Genomic DNA, 325 nt, shown 5'->3' with positions numbered 1-325 from the left:
AAACCCCTGACCCTCCTCACTGCCCCGGCAGCCCCCATCCCTCCTGCCAACGCCTGTGCAAGCCCAAAACCACACACCCCTTCCTCCCGAGTACACATTCCCAGAAGTACCCAGTGCCATAATTTCATAGGAAACCCCAAATCAATCGCTTTCCACTGATGGGGTTACCTTTATGGTGTGTGGCCAGAGTTACCCCCTGATGGGAACCATAAATGTACATGGCCATCCTGCTCTGCAAACCAGAGCTTGGAAATTAAACCCCTTCCTACAGCCTCATCACCTTTTTTTTTTTTTTTTTTTTTCTTTTTTTCTTCCCCCAAAGCCC

This window comes from Cariama cristata, unplaced genomic scaffold (genome assembly GCF_000690535.1).
Source record: "Cariama cristata isolate BGI_N322 unplaced genomic scaffold, ASM69053v1 scaffold16858, whole genome shotgun sequence".
Taxonomy (NCBI): domain Eukaryota; kingdom Metazoa; phylum Chordata; class Aves; order Cariamiformes; family Cariamidae; genus Cariama; species Cariama cristata.
The sequence above is the reverse complement of the archived record's forward strand: the minus strand, read 5'-3'. Positions refer to the sequence as shown.